The 20,852-nt window shown below is 57.2% G+C and overlaps 1 protein-coding gene across 1 annotated transcript in view; it reads right to left on the bottom strand.

Annotated features, from left to right (window-relative positions):
* CNTFR (ciliary neurotrophic factor receptor) overlaps positions 1 to 8,618 on the bottom strand; it is a 240,118-nt gene extending 231,500 nt beyond the window's left edge. The window contains exon 1 of the mRNA XM_006026552.3: positions 8,513 to 8,618. The gene's annotated coding sequence lies outside the window, so the exon portion shown is untranslated. The remainder of the gene's footprint in view (positions 1 to 8,512) is intronic.
* Between the last annotated feature and the right edge of the window lie 12,234 nt (positions 8,619 to 20,852).

Raw genomic sequence — 20,852 nt, forward strand, 5'->3', positions numbered from 1 at the left:
AAAAATACGCCTGGATAAAATGACAAGGAACCATCTGTTCCAAGGAACGGATGATGGGCTGTTGGAGACAGACAGACGGACCAGATTCGCAATGAAAGGCATGATCAGCAAAAAGGTCCGCTACATCTGTGCCAGCTAGAACAGGGTCAACACTCTGGGTCACCCCACTCCGCCTTTAGTCCACCCTTCCTAAGGCAAAGTCGGGTTCGATGACCTTGGGACTTCACCTATTGATTCATGACCGCTTCTTCCACACCCTGCTATGTGCTAAAGGGCTTGCTTCACTTCCACAGAGGATTAGGCTATAGCCATTACAGCCCCTTAGATCCAGAGGAAGTTCCCATCCAGAGCATGGGCTGTGCCAATCAAGTGCATAGCACCGCTGGGTGCCATGGGAAGTATTAGTGCCTTTGCAGAAGCCCCGATGGCTTAGCTTGCTTAAGGGAGGAACAACAACAATCTGCCTTGGCCCCGTCTCTTCCTAGAGGGTCTCTCCCACACCGGGAGGTGGTACCAGACAGGACGGTGAAGCGTCTTGCTGGACTGTGAAACAAACTTCCCCCCTTCTTTCCTGTGAGCCTTGCATGGATGGGATGCTTGGTGGGGACACAACAGACCGTGCGTGAGTCCATACAAGTCACGAGCAAGATGCATGAGGAACAGGTGCCCAGCTGGGGTTCGGTCTTGCCTGTGAGAGACCTTGAGATGGTGCCAACCTCCGCGTGTGGAGCAGGGCTGAGATGGGAAGAGCTTGCCCTACTCAGAGGTGCTCCTGGGGCTTCCAGTGCTCCCCAGCTTTGATCCAGAGGGTTGTGAATGGCTCACGCACGTCGGCATTTCCATCTGTGGCCGCGGGGAGATAGATATATTGGAGGGGTTTGTTTGGGATTCAATTCCCATCTCAAATGAAGGCCCTGGTTAGTCCTCTTTCTCAGAGGAGCCATACCAGTTTGCTTGCCTACTGCCGGATGGGGCCCCCTTAGCCACTTCCCCCGCGAGAGCACCAGCAGGCTCCAAAGCAAAATGTTAGCCTCCTTTTCTGCAGGTCCTGTTCACGTGTCACACCCCCAGCTCTGTGGTTTGCCATGTCGGTCTCACACGCTGCAGGGCAATCAGGGGAAATGCAAAGACCTGGCTTAGCTACAGAGCTGAGCTCATGAGGGCATGAGACCCGCTATAAGGAGTCAGACCACACGTCCAGCTGGTCCCAGATCCGCACCTGCCACCCCGGCTGGGATGACGGTGCAGGGCGGGCACAGGGAACTGCCCAACGATCCATGGTGAGTCGCTTGCCCCTCCACCCAGGGTCACTATATTTGGGGTCCCAGGTGATGCTGGTGATACTCCAGCCTCGCGCCCCAGCCGGCACCCCTCCATCAAGCAAGCACCGGCTAAGAGCAGAGGGCGCCTGTACACACCACGACTCTTAGCTGGTGTTTGCCTGGCAGCCCAAGATCCTTTGCTGGAAATGCACTGACACAAGGACAATGATTCTGGGAGAAGCCTATGACCCGGGTGCTGGGACCTGAGCCCGGAGCCACAGGGATTAAGTCTGGCAGCAAGGGCCAGTGTCACCCTGCTCCCTGGAGATAGCAAGGAGAGGCAGGCTCTGCAAACACCAGAGTACTGGGGGCCGGCCAAGTCCGATCAATCTGCTGCTGCTTGCATCCTCCAGCCGCTGCCCCCCAGCCAGAGGGTGGGCGCACAGCAGTGGCATCCAGGCCACTGAGGGGGCAGGTCCCAGCTGAGGGAAGCAGCAGATGTGGGGAGCAATCAGACTTGCAGTGAGGCCAGAAGAGAGAGGGACAGGCATTGCTGACTGCCCTGGAGTTTTCCTCCCCACACCAGAGGGCTGTACTGCAGCCTGGGGAAGCAGCAGAGAAAGAGAAAGGAGCTGAGCATCAGTTGGAGGAGTGATTTTGGGAAACTTTCCTCTCTCTAGCAGGGGCACTGGCAGAGAAAGCATGGCAGCACATGAGCCACCCACTTAGGTAAGTACCCTGGGGCTGGGGTGGGTTTCTACAGCCCACCCCAAAGCCACTGCTGCTGTACATGAGCTAGCGACATTACAGCTAAATGGGATGTGTCCTCTCTTGCATCGCAGACCTGAGAGAGCAGAGAGATGTGTGCCACTTGCATTGCCCCAGGCCCGGAGATGCCCATCCTGACCAGGAGCACACTCTCCAGGCAGGGTAAAGTGACATCCTCACCGAAGGAAGGGGAAGCACCGTCTGCCAGCATCAGGAGAGACAAGGCAGCAAATGAGGGCTGCTACGCCCCTGCCATCTCTGGGGACACAAGTGTCACGGTGATCCTCGCTCCCAGCACTTCCCTAGTGATGCTCAGACCATCAATACCAGTGGGGAAGCAGTCAGAAGACAGACGATGGAGCACTTCAACGGTGCTGCCATGCAAAGCCTGGGAGCTGAAAGTGACCCAGGCAGGGACCGTCCCTTCCACGCTGCGGGTTTCCAACCCCGCGGTGCTTCTCTCCTGCTGCACACAGCGCTCTCCAGGGCCTCCTGCTGCTGTGCAAGCTGGCCAGGAAATATGCACAGGTGCGTGCTCACACACACCAGCATATCTGTCCTTCCTTGGTTGGGAATGGACACCCATCGTGCCTAATGCAGCCTCCTGGCCTGGCTTTCACATGGCGAGCCACCTGGGCTGTGCATCGCACACCTGCCCATGTGAGTAAAGCTGGTGCAACGTCCTCGCCGGTATGCAGCCCACGTGTGGTTTCATCTGCTTCCAGGCTCGCTCACTCACCAGTGGAAAGTCCCAGCCATCGCTACCGACTCTCCGGAGAGGAATACACACAAAGCGCGGGGAGAGGAAAGGATGTTTGCAATGTTGTTCGGCCGGAGCAGAGCGCTCAGACCAGGCACGGGAAGCACCAGGGGCTGGGAACGGTCAACAGCGCAGGGAGCAAACCAACAGCTCGGTCAAGAGAAGCCAGGCCGGGAAAGGTCAGCCAGGCATTTAGGAAGCTGCCAGAGCAGAGCTCCAGCTCAGCCTAAGCCTCCTCCTCCTCCTCCTCCTCCTCTTCCCCTCTCTGCTGCCAGCCCACAAAAATGCCAGGTCCCATTCAAAACCCAGTAGGACTACCCCAGGGCACAAAGTGGGTAGCTTTTGCAAGGAAGCAGCCACAGAGCCCAGCTCAGTTTCAAGCACTCAGAGCACCTAATGGAGCAAGGAAGCAGGATGGCACTGTGCACTCAGCACCCGAAGCAAGACAGGACGGTGAGGGAGAGGAAGTCCTTTGCTCCTGCAGCTCCCAGCCAGCCTCAAGGCCCTGCAGCCCTGGGAACAAAAGAAAAGGAAACCCCCCTAGCTCCCCCATGAATTACACTGGTCAGGATCAGCTGCTTCATCAAAAGGGAGAATTTTCATAGACTCGTACAAAATGAGGGTGGAAGGGAGCTCAGGAGGTCACATCTAGTGCAACCCCCTGTTCAAAGGAGGACCAGCCCCAAGTACACCATCTCAGACAAGGCTTTGTCTAGCTGGGTCTTCAAAACCTCCAAGGATGGAGACTCCATCATTTCTGGGTAACCTGCTCCAGTGCTTCACCACCCTCCTCGTGAGAAAGTTTTCCCTAATATCCAACCTCAACTTCCCTTGCTGCAGCGTGAGCCCATCACTCCTTGTCCTGCCATCTGCCATCACTTTAGACCGGTGCTTCCCAAACTTCAGATCCCCAGGGCACATTTTGTCTCAGTTAAAACTGTTGGCACACGTGCCTCTTATAACCCAAACTGTGTGTGTGTATGAACATAAGCGTGCCCCCTTACTACTGACATATGTATGCATGTGTGTGTGTGTATGCATGCATACATATGCATATCCATCCATCAATAAGACGTGCACAGTGATATGATGCCCAACCTTTTGACCCCGTTGGCTGGATAACTGCCTCCCCCGCCCCCAGCCACATTTCTAGGCCTGTGGAGGAGCCCCTTGGGCCAGGCGACGTCTCAGTGGGTCAGATCTGATACTGATAGACCCTGGCATACCCTTAGGGAATCACTGCTTTAGATTTCCTGAAGCTCTCCTTTTTAAAAACATCAAATCCTATTAGCTGTGCTGGGATAGCATCCTGCTATTTACTGGGAAGCCTGGACCCCGATGCCTGAGCTATCGCATGTCCGCCTACTCCCCTTCGAGGGTGGCCGGCTGAAGGGGCAGGAGGAACTTTAGGAAGGCTGAAGTTGGGTTGAGCCTGACCCATTCTCTCTGCTGCCCAGGCCTTGTATGGACATACCCACCCATACCCATTAAAGTCTTGCTGTGAGGGCAGAGGACCGGCCTGGGTTTACAGGAGGGCTTTGCAGAACGAGCCATTCATCGGTGCTGCATGGAGATGGGTTTCAAAGGCTTGGTGATCTTAAAACCAGTGCCAGGAGAATGGAGCAGCTGGTGCGTGGTGGGACTGATAGTTACCCCCTTTCTGCTTCATGTGTCAGGGGGTTTGAAGCCTCCCCCAGAGGTGCTGGGTGCTGCTGGAGCCCAGGCTGGGGATGGGGCTGGGCTGTGCCAATGCTCCCACTGGCACCAACCCCGCAGGGTCCTGGCTGGAGGGGCTTGTCCCTGCACTCAGGGTCAGACCGACGCTGCACTGGGGTTAGGAAGGGATTTCTCCCTGGTCACACTGGTCTGGACTGGGTGGAGCAGGGGTTGCCTTCCTCTGCAGCGGGGGCATGGCCTCTGCCTGGGGTCTCTTGACTGTCTATGAACCCCTTTTGCAGCTACTTTGACCACCGCAGTCCCCCTGCTTTCCCTGGGGCAGGGTCGGGAGTGATGCCTGGGGCTGTGTCAGGGGTGGCTGAAGTTTTGCTCAGAGGTTGCACACTGGCTGTGTCCAGGCTGGTTTGCACAGGGCTGATCCTGCCTCAGGCAGGGCTTGGACTAGCTGTGACCTTTGGGCCTCCCTTCCAGCCCCATTGCTCTAGGATTTCTATGGCACGTAGCCCAGTGACCCTGCGAGCCGTGGCAGCAAGTGACACCAGGGGCTGCCACGTGCTGGCTTGCCACGAGCCAGGAGAATGACACTACCGAGGCTGACGCAGAGGCACCACGTCAGCAAACTGCTCTGGCAGGTGCCTGCTGCTCCCAGAGCATCTCAGACGGGATACAGAAGCACACAGATGCACGTGCATGCACACACACACGGCAGGGGAAGTGGCTGCACCCACACCTGGGAGCATGCACCAGCCACACCTAGCAGTGTGCACTGCAAGCCAGCCCTCTGTAAACTCCCCCCCAGGACCCAGATCCATCTCCCCCAGACAAAGAAGCTCCTCGTCCCCCTTCCCTTGCACATCTGCTGCGTGCTTGGTGAGCTCCGCAGGGCCTTAGCAGCCGGGCGCGGGGCCGGGCAGGGTCCCTCGCTGCAGCGTGCCGCGTGCTACACAGAATAATTTTGTGAGCCAGAGATTGCAGGTCTGATGAAGGCAAACCCTGCGCAGCTCCCGTCTCTGCTTGGGGGCTGTGGAATGAGCAGCCATTAAATGCAATTAGCCTGTATTTACACATCTGCCAAAGGGCCCAGCAGCAGGGGTGCATTCCTCTGCCAGCCAAGCTGGACTAACCCGCCGGCTAATCCGCCCGGCTGAACCTGCCGCCAGCCACTGCCAACCTCGTGCTGAGCCTTCAAGTCCATCTGTCCATCCTTCCTGCCCCTCATAGAGAGGAGTGGGCACCAAGTGCCTCTGCATAGGCCTAAGATTGAGCTGCTCAGACAACGTGCAAGTGTCGGTGCGTGCAAGCCTGTTGTGCCTGGGCATGAGTGTTCTCATCTCCCCAGGATCTGGGCTGTTATAGGAGCTGACTGCAAGCTGCTGACCACGCCAGGCCACCGTGCCTGTTTTGAATGCTCCCCCCCTGCCAAGTCAGCATCCCACCAACACCCCAGATGCTTGGCAGCACTGCAAGGGCTGAGAAAGGGAGACCCAGGGCATCACTTTCAAAGGGAATTGCCCCCTAGCCGGCTCAGGATGATACCCTAGAGAGCCACCCTGAGCACTCAGGCCATGGCGAGAGTATCAGCAAGTATCATTCAGCAGCTCCAAGGAGAGCAACCCTCAGCGTTAAGCATTAGCATGTGTGTTTGGAGCCCTTAATAAACTCTGCCCCTTGTTCCCATCAGCCCCGCCGCTAATCCAATTCAGCCGCGCCGGTAACAAAGCCGCGGCGCGTTCGTCAGATTGCCGACAAGGCCCGTGGCTAATTTTACACTGCTAATTTATCTTAGCATATTAGCTCATTTTGCATCCCCCCTCCCCGCTCCCATTACCGCAGTGGTACCTCCTAGCCAGTGTGCAATGGCAATTGCTATCATTAGCGATGTCCACAGCTCGAGCCGCTCTGCCAATAAAAGGAGTTGGGAGCAATCCTGCCATCGGCCCCGAGTACGGAGAGGGGTGCAGGTCAGGGGAAGGGGGGTGCAAGGAGGAAAGAAGTAGGGAAAGTAACACAGGAAACTAGCCAGGAAGGTAGCTGCAGGGTAAAACCCACTTCTGGACACAGCAGCGTAAACTGAGTCCTTTACCCGGGACACTGGCACAGGTAGATGCAGAGCGGCCGTGCTCATATGCACCTGGAGCGACTCTCCTGGAAACACGCGGGCACTGCCAGCACAGCAAACAGGGCTTTTCCACTGGTACCGCCCAAGATAACTCCACTGGCAGGATGGGATCTATGTCCTTAGACATTGGGGGAAAACCAATTTATGCCAGTAGCCAGGATGGGCAATGCCTGCTGCTGCCACCCTGCCCTGCAGCTTTGGTTTCTACACAGAATCCTTCCAGCATCTATTTGCAACCTGGACCTCCTGGAGGGTCTCATCCTGAGCCTCTGAACCTCAGGTAGAAAGTTCCCAGTGGTTTCAGGCTTTGCCTCCACCACAGCGAAGCAAAAACAGAGTCTTGGTCACCGGTGCGTATAAGGGGTTTGATTGCCCGCATTCAGCATTGGTCTCCAAGGACAAAAACGACCCCGGGTCCGCGGGAATCTCTTGGCAGAGCGGGGAAAATCGGGAGCCGCCCCTGGAATGGGGAAAGCAAAGCCTCGATCAAGGCTCTTGAAACCCAAGTTGTGTTCAAGAGTGTTTAATGAAGACGGCTGTTTCTTCAAGATCGGGGAAATTACGCACAAGCAATTCTAGCAAACAACTGCCCGCGTTATGCAAACAGTGACAATCCCCGCTTGATTGTTCTTCTTCTCCGGCATTGAGAGAAATGCATTTTAAATGAAGCCACCCCGAACACGCATCTTCCTACAACCGGAGCCTGCCACATAGCAAAGTTCAGCCTCGGCGTAGACTGTTTCTTCCGAGGGTTTGCAACAGCCTATTGAATACGTTCTCCGCGGACTCGTTAGAGGTGTCCCGGTACCTCGTCAGGGACAATGCCGTGCGATTGCACTGCTGTCTTGTTTGCAATGGTGCAGTAGTAGTAGGCGACTGCATCACGGAGCATGCAGCGGTACGCTGGGACGGCGGTCACTCCACTCGAGGAGAGGACCTGTCAGCCGCTCTTCCCGCACCTCCTACCTTGTTCGGTGATGCGTAACATGCTTACACACTGGAAACCTGCCCAAGCTCTGGGACAAGCAGCCGTGCTATTGAAGGCACCAGAGGACCTTGAGCAGACATGCCAGCGGCTTCCCCACACCGTGATGCAATGTTGTCAGCACAACTTTCTTTGGGCATCTCCCAGAGCAGGGCTGACCGGCCTGACCCTGCTTAGCTTCAGAGGTAAAAGCCACCCACCCAAGACCCGACCTCTCCCCACCTTCCACGTGCAGCCCGAGACCCTTTGCACATCCCGGCTCGAGCAGCCGAACCTGGGTCTCTCTTCCCCAAGACAAAGCACTGATGAAAGCCAACACCTGCCTTCTGTGCAGCCAGCTGCAAGCCAAAGTTGGGTGGGGGCATAAGGCACAAGGCACCGAGCTCCTAACCCTCTTGGGTTATACTGAGACTCAGGTTGCGAAGGAGCCTTAGACGGGCAATGAAGGGTCACCACACACATCACAGGAAAGTCGGGCTGGAAGGGACCAGACGAGGTCCTGTCTAGTCCAGCCCCCCAAATCAGCCCCGACTAAACCACCCAGCCACGGGTCTGTGCAACTGGCTCTTGAAAACATCCATGCTCCTCTTCTCGAGGCGCCTGCTGCAACGCTTGACCGCCCTGAGTCCCATCGTTTCTCCTAATCTCCAACCTCCATTTCCCCTCCTGCCGCTGGAGGCTATTCCTCCCAGTCCTGTCCCCGCCGGCCCCATCTCCATCCTGTCATTGCCCATCACAGATTTGAAGACCGTGATCAAAGTCTGCTCTTCTCCAGACTCGATGACCCCTCGCTCTCTCCTCCTTTCCTCATCCGTCTGGCCTCCCAGGCCCCTAATCATTTTTCTCACTCTCCGCTGGACTCTTTTCACTCTGTCCGCATCCTTCGTGATGCACCAAGCCAGCAACAAACAGGCCCGTAAATAAACCAAGTGGCTTCTTACCTCTCCACCGGTCCAGACTTCCAGGCACGTCCCCAATTTCTCATCAACCTCCTCGGGGTTCCTCTGCCGCCGGCCTCCGACCCTTGCTCTTCAGAACCGGGGCTGTCTTTGAAAGAAAGGAAACAGAGAGCCGTCACGTTTCCAAAGAGGGGATGAACCCCTTTTATTTTTTAAGCCCAGGGTTTGGAGGGGGGGTCGAGGAGCACAGGGGCCTCCCTGTCCCAGCCTTTTTGGCTAAAACTGTGCATCCAACAGGAGAACGTTCTCCTATTATGACGACCGCCTCATCCCAAAGCATTTTGCTTAATTATTGTGATTCCCGGGGCTGTTAAAGGGGGGAAATTTCAGCCTCAGGGCATCTGAAAGGAGCAACAACCCCCCTCCAAATGCACCTGCAAGCCATGCAAAGAGAAAGCCTGACCCCAAGGAACAGCACGACACTTCTACAAGGGTTTGCATCCTCCGATCCCCACGCCGGTGAAGACCCACGAGTGCCTTAAACTTTCCATACAGCCAGCTCACAGCCGGGGAAGCTCAGCCCCTGCGCGCACCTGTGAGCAATGGATGCTGCTGGCAGGAGCTCACCTCGCCGCGCGGGTCCGTCGGCACCGAGGCAGGGCTCCCTCACGGGGGGCCTTTGACTTGACGGTAATAATTACCGCTGTCGGGCGCAGTGGCAGGCCTAATACCGGCATTTGACAAACACGCCGCGTGTGGGTATTGGAGCCGGCTGCCGTTCTTTCGGAGGGCTATTTTTGAATGCTGCACGCTGCAAGATGCTTCCTGCATTCAAATGCATGGCAACAGGCGTCTTTGGGAAGGGGCGAAGGCATGCACTCGCAGCACGCAAACCTCCCATCCTATGCCCCAACGGTGAGAGCAGCTTTCGAGGCCGCTCTAAAGCCTCCCTAGCAAAGGCCTCGCCATCCTCTCCAGCAGACTTTGCAGCAAGCCCCCAGCGAGGATTAAATGAATCGACGCCCCCCCCCCGAAAAAGGCCGGTGAAATATGAACAACTCCAAAGCAGCTCCGCTGGGCGCCTGCGCGGCTGATTGAGAAACGCTCATTTGCAAAACGATGGGAAATAATTAAAAAGTTTTCCCGGAGCCCGGAGGAGGGAAGCGGCCCGTTTGTCACGCCGGCAGCGCGTGGCGGGTGGCAATTCATCACGCTTGTCAGGTGTCAGCCACTGAAAAATTTAACTCCAGCAGCCCCGAGCCGGGCTCACGCAACGCCCCATCGCTCATCGTGCGCCCCGCCAGACATATGGGAGCCGCCAAAGGCAGGAGGCAGCAGTGACTGGCGGGTGTGACAGAGGGACCCTCCCTCCCGCTCGCCTGCCGCGCGGCGATGCCGACACGGCTTTTCACAGCTCTGAATTGCAGATGAAATAAACAGACAAGGCCGGGCTGGAAATGAATCAGGGAGACGATTCGTCACCGCCTGTCAGAGGCGCCGGGGCTGCCAAGGCTGGCGGTGGCAGGGGAAGCGGGAGTGGGAGTCTCCAGGGACAGGCAGCAAGGAGGGGTTCGGCGTTGCTTCCTCAGCTGCAATCATGGGATGCAGCTCCCCAGGGAAAGGGGGCAAGGCATGGAGCAGCACCTTCTCCCTGGCGCCAAGGAGGGCTTCATCAGGGATCCTGCCCGGCAGGCACTGTTGGGGCCACATCTGGAGTCCTTTCCCCCACTACAGAAAGGACGTGGATGCATTGGAGAGAGTCCAGACAATGGTTGTGGTCCATGGCAGACCAAGCATAATCCTTCCTATTCCCCCTCCCAGGGGATCCCATCGCCTGTGCACCACAGTTATCAGACAAAGCCCATCCCTCCACCACCCCTATCTGGGGGACTGTGGCTTGAACACATAGCTATGCCTCCATTCAGCACTGGAGAGGCCACATCTGGAGTCCTGTGTCCAGCTGTGGGCCCCACTACAGAAAGGATGTGGACACACTGGAGAGAGTGCAGCGGAGGGGAAGGAAAATGGTTGTGGGGCTGGGGGACAGGACTGGTGAGGAGAGGAGGAGGGAAATGGGTTGATTGAGTCTGCAGAAGAGAAGACGGAGGGGGATTGAATAGCAGCCTTCACCTCCCTGCAGGGGGGCTGCAAAGAGGATGGAGCTGGGCTGTTCTCACTGGGGGCAGATGACAGGACAAGGAGCAATGGGCTCAAGCTGCAGCAAGGGAAGTTGAGGTTGGATATTAGGAAAAACTTTCTCCTGGGGAGAGTGGTGAAGCACTGGAACAGGTTACTCAGAAAGGGCATCTCCATCCTTGGAGGTTTTGAAGCCCTGGGTAGACAAAGCCTTGTCTGGGATGATGCATTTGGGGCTGGTCCTGCTTGGAGCAGGGGTCAGACTAGGTTCCTTCCCACCCTCATTTTCTATGTTTCTATGATTTGCATGAGCTGCCCGTTTGCTTGTGGGCTCCGGTCGATGATATGAAGTCATGATGACTCTATGGAGATGCTGAATGTGCCATTTGCTGACAAAGCCTGAAGTCATTCCCACCGGAGGAGATGGGGGTCAGCAGCCTTTCAGACTGTGCTGTGTCCAGACAGGTCAGCCAAGGGAACCAGTTTCCCCTCCCAGCCTCTATACGGGGCTGGGAGATTGACAAGTGACATGTCCCACCCTGCAGCAGGGTTCATAGAGGGACGAGAGCAAGGAGCAGAGCTCCATAGGGAGCTGCTGGGTACAAGAGAGGGGACACGGAGGTTTCCGTAGTAGGGGACAACAGATTTAGCCCTTCCCCGGGTTAGGGCTCTGTCACTCAGAAGAGAGGCTGGCACCCGAGAGAGATCCTGGACACACCGGAGGGCTCTGAACAAGCCCAATGAACCCTGCAGAGCAGGCAGAAAACCCCCAGCAAGGAGACGCGGACCAAGGGGTTTACGGTCTGACTGATATGGGCTGGAGGGGGGGGTTGCCTTCATCTGTAGTGGGGGCACAGCCCGTACAGCTGCCCGTACAGTCCAGAGCCTTGAGGGCACCCAGAGATGCTCTCACAAGGTCCTCAGCAGCACGCAGCCAGACAAGGAGCTGTCCCACGGCAGAGCAGGACCACCCTGGTCCGCCGAGCTGGGCACGCAGAACCAACCTAGACAGACATCAGTCCACGCTGGCGGTGGTTGCAGGTGAGCTCGGGGGCCGCAGAAAATCAACCTGGAGCCAGGGCCAGAATTAGGAGCAGACACTTCTTGCTCTACGGAGGGGACGGCGCCACTGCCCGGGGGGTGGGCTGCAAGATTCAGGACCCCTCACCAGCCTGAAACCCACTTCACAGTAGTCGGGGAGAACCACCTCCCCACTCCACACACGCACACGCACACGCACACATGCTCATGTGCACACACTTGCACATGTGCATACCCACATACACACGCATGTGCACACACAGCCACGCAGATGCACATGTACATACACACATGCACATACACACACACCTGCACATGTGCCCACATGCACACACACATGCCCACATGCACACACACTTGCACACATATATAATCAGGCCCACATGCCTGAAACCCACTTCATAGTAGTCAGGAAGAACCATCTCCCCGCTCCACACGTGCACACACACATGCTCACGTGCACACACTTGCACATGTGCATACCCACATACACACACACAGACACGCAGATGCACGCGTACATACACACATGCACATACCTGCAGATGTGCGCACATGCCTACACACACACTTGCACACATATATACATGCACACACACCTGTACACCTGCACGTGTATACACACACATTCACAAACATGCACACCTGCACATGTGCATGCACGCACACCTGCACACATGTATTCACATGCATGCACACACACCTGCACATGTGCACACACACCTGCATATGTGCATGCACACACACATGCACACATCTGCACACGTGCTTCAACACACGTGCGTGCACACATGCATAGACACATGCACACATACGTGAGCACATGCACACACATACACATACACACAGAGACCCCGTATTTTGACCATTGCCTCGGCAACAAGATGAACATTATGAGGACCCGGTGACTCTTATAAATGCAAAGCACTTCGTAATTATTTCAGCAGGGCTCGGCTCCGTGAGACCCTGCCGGAGGACTGGAGCCCACCGTGAGCCGTGGCCAAATTCGTGCAGAAATCCGAGCCCTGCAGAACCCGGCGGGGTCCATTTCGAACCGGAGGTGCGGCGCGGGGAGTCCGCTGGGGGCAATGCAGGCAGCGAGCGTAAAACATCGCAGCTACCCAGGCGGCGGAAAGCCCTTGCAAGACGGGGGTCTGGATGAGCTGCAGGGGCTCATGCTGCCGTGGGACAGCACAGCAGCCGCACGCTTGTCGGCAGCAGGGGGAAAAGTCAGAGCCAGACATGAGGAGCAGGAGGCCCAGACCGCCAGCGCGGGGTCTCCGGAAAGGCAAGTCCCCTTCCAGCCCCGGCCAAGATGACACTGCCCAACTGCTCTGCTCAGCCCTCCAGGCGCTGGCTCACACGTGCACAAGATGCAGAACAAGCCAAGGAGTATTTTCCAGGCAAGGCAGCAGTGAGTACAGGTGAGTCTGGCTGTCATGGGGGTCAAAGAATAATAGAAAATGAGGGAGCTCAGGAGGTCACATCTAGTCCAACCTCCTGCTCCAAGCAGGACCGGCCCCAATTAACCAGGCTTTGTCTACCCGGGTCTTCAAAACCTCCAAGGAGGTTTCCAACCTCTCTGGGGAGCCTGGTCCAGTGCTTCACCACCCTCCTCATGAGAGAGTTTCTCCTACTATCCAACCTCAACTTCCCTTGCTGCAGCTTGAGCCCATTGCTCCTTGTCCTGTCATCTGCCCTCACTGAGAACAGTTGGGATGTCTTTTTGGCTGGGTCCTTAGAGATGGTCCAGGTAAAGTGCCACCTCACTCCTGACTACGGAAAAGCCAGGAGGGAGAAAAGGAGTCTGCCTAGTTGCCAAGCAGGAAGGATGTGCCGTCACACCGCAGCCCTCAGCAATGCTCCAAGCGACTGCACAGGGACGCTGCCCACACAAGGTCTCAGGTCTGGCAGCTGCCCTGGGACGCAGTGGTGTGGACACGGCTCCGTCTCGGGGAGGCACAGCCCAGGGACTGCAATGCACTGCATGGACCTATGTTCTCATCCTCTGCTGGCAGAAATGAGGGGAATCCCAGGGTATAGCAATGAGGCCTTTTACCTCCACCTTAGTGGTCGATGGGAGAAGAGTATGCACAGCCACAGGGCTCGGACAGGGCTCCGAAAAAATCGGGGTGCACTGCAGATCCTCGAGTCCTAGAGCAGCAGGGCTGGCAGGGACCTGCGGAGGTCTCATCTAGTCCAACTCCTGCCTAAAGCAGGATCGGCCCTGTGCAAACTCGCCCAGATCCATCCGACCTCTGAGCAAAACCAAATAGCCTCCCCCAACACAACCACAAGACACAAACAATTCAGGGGAGGGGGCATTCATCCACTATAAAGGTTCATCAGGAGCCATTTGCTAGAGGCAAAACTCCCCTTGGCTCCAAGAGGAGCTGTGGACACAAGTGCTGCTCAAAGCCAGGCTGCTCATTCAAGGGGCGATGCAAGCCTACGATTTCCAGCATGCCAGCGTGAGAGCTTTGCCCTCCAGCACCGTCATTGAAGGGTGAGCTCCTCAGGGCTATGCAGAACACCAAAGGCTGCATTAAAAGACAGCCATCCTGCCCAAAATCCAGGTGGGCTCCAAGATGCTCACGCAGTGAGCGAGCTGCGCTGACATGGCCGTGGGGGAAATCGGTCCAGCTGGATTCCCAGAGGGTTTGGAGCCTCCAAGGGTTGGGTGTCCGGTGCTGAACACCTCGGGCTGTCAAGAGCTGAGTATTTGCACCACCGTGAAGAGGCATCGAGTGTGAACCCAGCCGTTCTGCAGGTTCCCTGGAGGTCCCAAGCCGGTGTGGACAAGGGCAGGGCTCCCAGAAGCCCCCTTGGAAGGAGAGAGCCAGCACCGACCTTCAGCCACCCCTCCCTCCCCATCCTGCTGCAGCCTTGCAGAGCAGCCGCCGGGACCAGGCCCCTGGGGAGATGGGCTTACCATGACCTCATGGCTCTCTTCTGTCATTACCTGCTCAGAGGCCCTGACTCAGAAGCACGCGGATTAATGTTTGTCAGGGAAACCAATCCGATTTGAGAGAAGACATCTGACCTTGGGTACATCGCGGTGACCCAGCTGGCTGAGTCAGCCGGCGTTGTGTCATCCTCGTCCCCTCCGCGGCCGGCTGCTGCGTGCACCCCCCCACAGAGTGTCGGGGGAGCCGAGGGCTCTGGCCTCGCTGGGGTGATTGAATGGGGCCAGGCAGACTTGCTTTGGGAATGCAACAGATGAAGGAAGGGATGGCCTGGACCATACAGATGTGCGCATGGCACAGGGCACGGTACCAGGGAGAGGTAGTCCCTGGGGGATCAATGCCCAATGGACGCACCCCATGAGGGGCCTTGCTGGGATGGGATCTGAACTAGAAATGCCCCTGCCGGGTCTCCAACCCATCTTTGATCCTATGCACCTTAGAAACACTGGCAAAAGGGGGCTGGAACTGCAAACGGAGCAGACCCGTGGCCCCAAAACAAGACAGCGATATCACCCTCATGATAAGAGGGTTTGAGTCCCCCATGAAGAAGGCAGGGGCTCCCCCTGAGCGAGGACACAACCGCCAGGGCCCCCTCCCAGCAGTGACAGGCAGCCAGGGCAGCGCAGTGAACCAGAGGAACTCCCTGCCGCCAGACACCACGGGTATGAAGCGCTCGGAGAGAAGAAGGAGCTTGTAAAGGACCGCAGGAAAGGACGTGGCCGAAGGAAGAAAAGCGAGCCTGAAACCACGTTTTGGTTCCGTTTCCCCTGAAACCTCCCGATTTGGCAACTTGAACAGCTTGAGAAATGTTGGTTTCAGTTTTCAAGAGAGGCAATGAGCTGCCTTTTGCTGCCACAAGCAGGAGATGGTCACACCCTGGCAGGCTCGCGTGCCATCTCAAAGGGCACGAGCCTAAAGAAAGCTCCCCACACGGATGGGCCAGCCACGGATCCACTCCGACGGGGTCCGTCAGGAGCACCCAGGCAGGGCTGGGCCAGCTTAGCCATCTCTTTATCCCCCTCTTTGCATCCTGTCCTGTTCCAGCTGCACCTGCAAGGCAGACCCCACCCCACAGATCCAATCCAGACCCCTCGCGTCCAACCCATGGACATTATCCACCTGCCACAGGGTGCCGCGACGCCCTGGGCCCACGATTGTGCACCCCTGGCTCCTCCGGCCCAGCCCGAGAGCGGCTGGAGCTGACAGAGAATAAAGAATAGCAATCAAGACAGCTGCATTGATCCTCCTGCCAGCCAGCTCCCTCCTGCCTCTGATAATGGCATCGATCAGGAAGTTGGGGCTGCTCCATTTCCTCGGCCACCCCCGGCACATCTTCCTGCCCGCCGCTCCCGAAGAAGGGGGCTGCTCCCCAAAACACGGCCGCTGGGAACGGTGGAGCCACGTTGAAACCCACGCCTAAACCCCTCCATCCCGCTTGAGCCTGGGAGCCGGCGATGTGCTCGGATTACCCCCGCGTTGAGTCCGTGCGCTGGCTCGGAGAAGTCCCCGATGGCTCAGCGTCTGAGCTATCTACATCATTCATCACTTAGATTAGCTATTGTCTTAATCCTCTTTAAACTACTCTATAATACATAAGGGGAATGGATGGTCCAGACGCTCCGGGTACCTACAACCTCTCATGCTCCAGCCGATCTGCTTTGGGCACAGGCTGGGATGACAGATACGGGGATGTCAGGGAAGATAAAGGCACCTGTTGAGTCTCTTATGGCTGATTGACTCTCCCTCCCTCTCTCTCGACAGCCTTGCTAAGATACTTCTCCCCTCTCTGTCTCTCTCTTCCTCTGCAAGTGCACAGCTCCATCCACCCCCGCCACAACCATTGCTGCTACCCGCCAGCAAGATCCCGGCTGCCAGGATATTTTTAGCCTATGCCAACTGCTGCAAGCAAAGGCCAGCATCGCCCAAGGTCCAATCCAGCTCTTGCTTTGCTGGATAAGAGGAGGAGGAGGACCTTCGCTCGGCAGAGAGCAGACCCGCCAGCCCACGAGCCTGCACCGTGGACCCTCGCCGTGCCAGCCCAGCCGGACCGGGGAGACTCGGGGCTGCCCCGGGTTTCTGTATTCCCTGATCACAAGCTACGACGCGCCGACAGCCCAGGGAAAGGAGGCGACTGAGGGAGAGATGAAGGGCAAAGAGTGTGGGCGCGGGGAGGGGGTTGAACAAAACCCAACAAGACAGTAGCAAATGAGGCTTTGGTTCTCTGGCTGCTGGAGCGGAGGGAGCTCATAAACAGACAGATGAGAGCTAAATTGTCTTTTGAACCTCTGTATCAGTATTCACATTACAGCGGCTGGCTTCCAGCAATTGCAGCGTATTAATAATAAATGCTACATAATTACGGCGGGTGCGCTTTTGTCCTCTCCCCGCGCTCCGTCAATGTCTGCTTAACTCTGTGCAGCCCGCGGCCAGCCAGCCCTCCGCGGGCCTCGCCGGCACGCTCCTGGCGCGGGTCGCCCCAGCCCCGCCCAGGCATCGGCATCCGAGCGGGGATGGGGCCGTCCCGCGTGTTTATCCAGGCCCCCCGCCGTCCATGCACACGCACGCACAAGCACACAACAGGGCTCCCCAGGCTGGATGATAACGTGGGAGGAGGGGGAAGCGCAGCTGCGCAATCCTACCCAGCGGGGCATTAACTAGAAAGCATCGCAGTGGCGGGTGCCAGGTGTGAGGAATTAACACCCTGCGCCTACGGCCAGCATGGGGGCCCTGCTGGGTTAGGTACCGAGCACATGAGTGCACACGCACACATATGTGAAGATGCACGCGCACACACATGTGCATAGATGCAAGTGAAGATGCATGCACACATGTCTGCATGCATGTGTGCTCAGGTGGGATCCAGCTGTCACGGTGCAAGCGATTCTCAAAACCCCCAAGCCGAGTGCGCATGCATGTATGCACGTGTGTGCATGTGCACACACACGAGCACACGTGCACATATGCACATGTGCATGCAAATCTGTGCATATATGAAGACATGCACATGGCCATTCATGTGCGCACACATGCACACGCACACACACATGCACAGAGGCATGTTCCCCAGTGTGCCGGGTCTCGAAGGTAGACAGACAGACAGAGTTTCAAGCAAGCCAGCTGGGTCGGTAACGGGCAGACTGTCTTTGTGCGTGTGCCTGCGCTGGGGCAGCTCTCCCCGTGGCTGCCCTGACCGAGCAGAGATGTGGGGTGGGATGGGACCTGCGGAGTTGCAGCTAGTCCAAGCCCTGCCTGAGGCAGGATCGGCCCAATGCAAACCAGCCTGGGCACATCCATCTTCTAAACCGTTTGTAAAACTACCGTCACCCTGCCACAGCCCCAGGCATCACACCCAACCCTGCCGTGGGGAAAGCAGGGGGGATGCAATGGCCAACGTCCTGCTGCGGCACAAACTAAGCACCTGGGACCCTTTTGCACGGCAGATGCCAGACAGAAATAAATTGTACAGCGATTTCCACACCCTCTCCAATCCCTGCTCGTGGCAATACAGATGGGAGCCACCGACCTCCCGCCCGGCACTTCTTAAGAAAGAGAAAAAGGCTTTTATCAGCTCGACTTGCAAATTGAAGTCGTGAGCCCGGCTTTGCTCCCCTTACCAGAAGCCCCTCCTGCTTTGCTACCCCACAAGCAGAGAGACCGCGGCCCGTAGCACGGTGCAGGTCTCATTCACACCTCGCCGACTGGTTTGCTCCAGCATTGGCCTTTCCGGGGCCACCATCCTGACCCTTCCCGCGGCTTAAATCACATCATCCGGGCAGCAGCGCCCCAGATGGGATGTCCGCATCAAAAACCCAAGAAAAAAGGCAAGGCAAAGCACGCCAGCTCTCGGCACAAGTGACCTTGCTTGTGCCCCTCGTTACAGACCTGCAAAGACTCTGCCAGCCAGCAAATAGCCATCCAGCTGCTCATCAGACACACGCGCTATCCTGTCCAAAGCCAGAGATCGGCGGGCAGGGAGCACTGAGGCTGGACAGACAAGGGCCTCGCAAGGATGGGTGACATGTCAGCTCGACCATCGTGCCCACATGTATGATGGGACCCACGCATCGTGTCTGCTCCATCAGCCCCATGCGCTGGAGGGTCGTGACCCATCCACCAGGAGAGGAGCTGGGCTCCTGTGTCCTCCTCGATACCCAAACCACTGGAGAGGGGCTGGATCCGATGATTGGGGGCTGGACCTGATGATCCCGTGAGGTCCCTTCCAGTCCTAATGTCTATGAATCTATGAATTGTGCGAGCTCCCACCTATAATATGGCAGATCAGGGGCCAAGCTAGGAAACCCAAGGGAAACTCAGCGTGGTGTAAGTGGTGTAGGAGCCAGCCAGGACTGTCGGAGCCCTGGCAACACCCAGGGATCCCATCCCGCCGCATGGCTCAGCCCCTGCATTGCAATGGTCACCAAAGCACGCGCCCAGCCCCGATGTGGCCCGAGGGACCCAGAAGAGACCCGCAAACCCAGATGCCCGTGTCAGAAATACCCCCCCGGGACAGTCTTGAGCTAGCCCTGCAATCACTGGGGACCCCATGGTGCAGCTTTCCAACAGGACCTGTTCCTCCAGGCTTGCAGCCACCTTGCAGCACCGTGCCCTGGTCCTGGCGCTCAGTGAGTAAGGAGCATCCTCTGCAATAGCAAGGGCTGGCACTGCTAAAGCCTTCTCCTGCTGCCAGGCATTGCCATGCTTAGAAAACCATGCAAAAACAGAGCCACCGTCTCTGATCACCCAGCAAAATGCCCACAGCAAGCGTCCTGGGGTGCCTTCCCCGCACTGCAGGGCACCCCTTCGCCCCTCCCCTGGCCTGCACACAGGTAAGTTGAACCCCTCTCTTGGCATGGCCTGTATGGGGTAGGCCTGCTCCACCTGGGTCAGGTGTGCGGAGGAGCAGGCAGTTTGCAAAGCTCCTGCCGTAGCTCCCTCACACCCCAGCTCTCCATGGCGGGCACTCATAGTCATGCACAGCTTGCCCACGGGCATGGAGCGAAGAGACATCAGGTACGAGTGTGCTACGCAGGTGTGTCAAAGACACAGCCACGTCCTCCAGCCCGTGGTGCAATCAAGTGGGCCCACGGGCAGCACGCGTGGTGTACTGGATAGCCCCGGGATGCCCACTCTAGCACACGTCTGCTCCATGCCAGATCCAGCATGCATCTGGGAGTGTCCAGATGCATGGAGCAGGCACCGTGTCCCCCATTGCACTGACAACATCCCGGCTGCACGGGCCGGCTAGAATCGGATCAGGCCCTTGGGCCACAGGTTGCTGACCCCTGTCATGCGAGAGAGGAGCTGGAGCTGGGAGGAATTTCCCAAGCGCTTTAGATAATGGATTTGTCTAGGATGGCTTGAACAGGGCTGATCCTGCCTCGTTGGACTAGATGTGAGCTCTGGAGGTCCCTTCCAGCCCAACTCCTCTTTGATTTCGGTGAGATCTGGTTAAAAGAAGCCCAAACTCTGCAGGAAAACGAGGGCGAGGGGGATGAATTCAACTCATCCATGATGAGTTGAATTCAGATGCAGTGGAAAAAGAGACATAAGAATTGCTCGGCTTGAAACCCCTCCAGCCAGCATCCCAGCTCCAAGGGGCTCGGCTCGGACACTCCAATTCAACATAGCAAAGCCAAGAAGAGGGTTTTAAAATGGTTCAAAGAGAATAAAAAAAAGGAACAGCTGAGCAGACCCCGTCCCCTCCTTTGACATCACCTGCACGACAATCGGATTTTGACTCTCAGCTCCAGGTCAGGATGGGAGAAATGGCTTGAAACCACACCAGGTTTTGCAGCCGGGAAAAGCTCCCCCCGCCTGGAGCTAATCACGAGAACTAATTGCTGCAGATCTCCTTGGAAGAATAAACAAAACCTCCGGATGAAAGCAGCTGCTATGGCAAGGCCCACGGTCCCCCTGCTCCCCGCCCCACCCCACATGGCACTATTGATTACTGCAAAGGTAATGGGGCAGAGAGGGTGCCAGTCAGGTGGGTAACGATGCCAAAGCACCTGGCGCCGCCTGGGCAATGAGGTAGAAAGCAGAGATGCAAATGAAGGAAGGGCACTCGCTCTCCGGCGCTGCAAACGAGCGGATGAAATTGAGCGTGTCAGCACAAATGAACATGGTGGTAACGAGAGCGCCCGGAGAGAAGAAACAAGGAGGAGACGATGCCAGGCCTGGTCCACGGACTGCGTGCTGGGCGAGAAGGCGACAGGCCGCCGGGGTCCCGGTTTGGAGCA

Source organism: Alligator sinensis, unplaced genomic scaffold, assembly GCF_000455745.1.
Source record: "Alligator sinensis unplaced genomic scaffold, ASM45574v1 scaffold783_1, whole genome shotgun sequence".
Lineage (NCBI taxonomy): Eukaryota > Metazoa > Chordata > Crocodylia > Alligatoridae > Alligator > Alligator sinensis.